We start from the raw sequence: 2,380 nt of genomic DNA on the forward strand, positions 1-2,380 counted from the left end.
AAAAAAAAACAAAAAAAGCTAAGTTAGAATGATACCCAAATTCACTTAGTGGTTACAGCTAGCATGGGAGGAAGAGGGATGTCACTGGACATCAGAACACAAGGTGCTTCAACTATAAAGCTAATTATTTCTCAGGATGGGTGGAGGATACATCTATATTCTTTATGTTCTTCCATCTTTTTACCTTTCTTATTCCATAATAAATGTTTTCTCTGACTTTACAGGTGGAAAGTCAGCTATCACCTCAGTTGTCAGCAGAATTAATTGCAGGATGAGATATAATATTCCTCCTTCAATAAATACCTATTGCATATCTTTATGTTCAAAATGCTGTATTAGCTTGCTAGGCACCACAGACTGAGTGGCTTACACGACAGAAATTTAATTCCTCACAGTTCTAGGGGCTAGAAGTCTAAAATAAAGTGTCAAAGGCTGGTTTCTTCTGAGGCCTCTTGTAGACGGCCATCTTTGGTGTCTTCACTTGGTTTCTCTTTGTGTCCGTATCCTAATCACTTCTTACAAGAACACCAGTGATATTAGATTAGGGCTCATTTTAGTTACCTCTTTAAAGGCCCTCTCTCCAAATAAAATCATATTCTGGGTACTGGGTGTCATGGCTTCAATATATGAATTCTTCCTCTAGGTCAGGAGATGCTGATTGTTGAATAAATCCTTCAGTCCTGGATGAAAGTTTCAGTGAAGAAGTCACCACTGATATTATTTATATTTTCTCTTTTATAGTGCAGTCTTAAGTATGGCCATACTATCCCTTGACTTTTTTTTTATCTTTTAAAGAAGTATCTTTTACTTCATGAAATAGTTGAGATCACTGAAAATACACAAACTAAAAAGATAGCTTTTTGCTACTGTTGTATCAAAATGGTGAACGGATAATATATCATGCAATCCATATTGATCTGGATCCTTCCCACTTTTAGCAGAATTTGTATTTATATTAAGTTTTATGTTAAATTTGGTGAGTATATTATAGAATAATATGAAAAGTTTCTATTTACATACAATGCTTCAATTTCCCAGCATTCTTAAAAAATCCTGGCTGGGCCTGGTGGCTCACACCTATAATCCTAGCCCTCTGGAGGCCAAGGAGGGAGGATTCCTTGAGTTTAAGAGTTAAAAACCAGCCTGAGCAAGAGTGAGACCCAGTTCTACTAAAAATAGAAAAATTAGCTGGGAATGGTGGCAGGTGCCTGTAGTCCCAGCTGTGTGGGAGGTTGAGGCAGGAGCATGGCTTGAGCCCAAGAGTTTGAGGTTGCTGTGAGCTAGGCTGATGCCATTGCCCTCTGGGCTGGGCAACAGAGTGAGACTGTCTCAAAAAATATCAAACAAAATAAAAAAAAAAGAGGTTCAGGCTCCGCGCCTGTGGCTCAAGTGGCTAAGGCGCTGGCCATGTATACCCAAGGTGGTGGGTTTGAATACAGCCTGGGCCTGCCAAACAACAATGACAGCTGCAACCAAAAAATAGCTGGGCATTGTGACAGGCATCTGTAGTCCCAGCTACTCGGGAGGCTGAGGCAGGAGACTCACTTGAGCCCTGGAGTTGGAGGTTGCTGTGAGCTGTGATGCCACAACACTCTACCCAAGGGGACAGCTGGAGGCTCCTGTCTCAAAAAAAAAGAGGTTCAAGGCCAGGCGCAGTGGCTCACGTCTGTAATCCTATAATCCTAGAACTCTGAGAGGCCAAGGCTGATGGATTGCTTGAGCTCAGGAGTTCGAGACCAGCCTGGGCAAGGGCGAGACCCCATCTCTAAAAATAGCTGGGCATTGTGCCTATAGTCCCCAGTAGTTGGAAGGCTGAGGCAAGAGGATTACTTGAGTCCACGAGTTTGAGTTTGCTGTGAGCTATGATGCCACAGAACTCTACTGAGGGCAACAAAGTGAGACTTTCTTTCTCGCTCTCAAAAAAAAAAATTCTTTAAAAATGTCTAATAAACAATATAGATGTATTTCAAAAATATATTTTGGGCTTGGTGCCTGCGGTTCAAGTGGCCAAGGTACTAGCCACATACACCTGAGCTGGCAGGTTCGAATCCAGCCCAGGCCACCTAACAACAATGACGGCTGCAACCAAAAAAATAGCCAGGCATTCGGGCATTGTGGCGGGCGCCTGTGGTCCCAGCTACTTGGGAGGCAGAGGCAGGAGAATCTCTTGAGCCCAGGAGTTGGAGCTTGAGGCTCTGTCTTGAAAAAAATAATAATAATTTAAAAAATAGGGCAGGCTCAGCACCTATAGCTCAACCGCCTAAGGCGCCAGCCACGTACACCTAAAGTGGTGGGTTCGAATCCCCAGCCCGGACCCACCAAAAAAACAACAATGACAGCTGCAACCAAAAAATAGCCGGGCGTTGTGGTGGGCGCCTGT

Source organism: Otolemur garnettii, unplaced genomic scaffold (assembly GCF_000181295.1).
Source record: "Otolemur garnettii isolate 467f Iridium unplaced genomic scaffold, OtoGar3 scaffold00174, whole genome shotgun sequence".
NCBI classification, from domain to species: domain Eukaryota; kingdom Metazoa; phylum Chordata; class Mammalia; order Primates; family Galagidae; genus Otolemur; species Otolemur garnettii.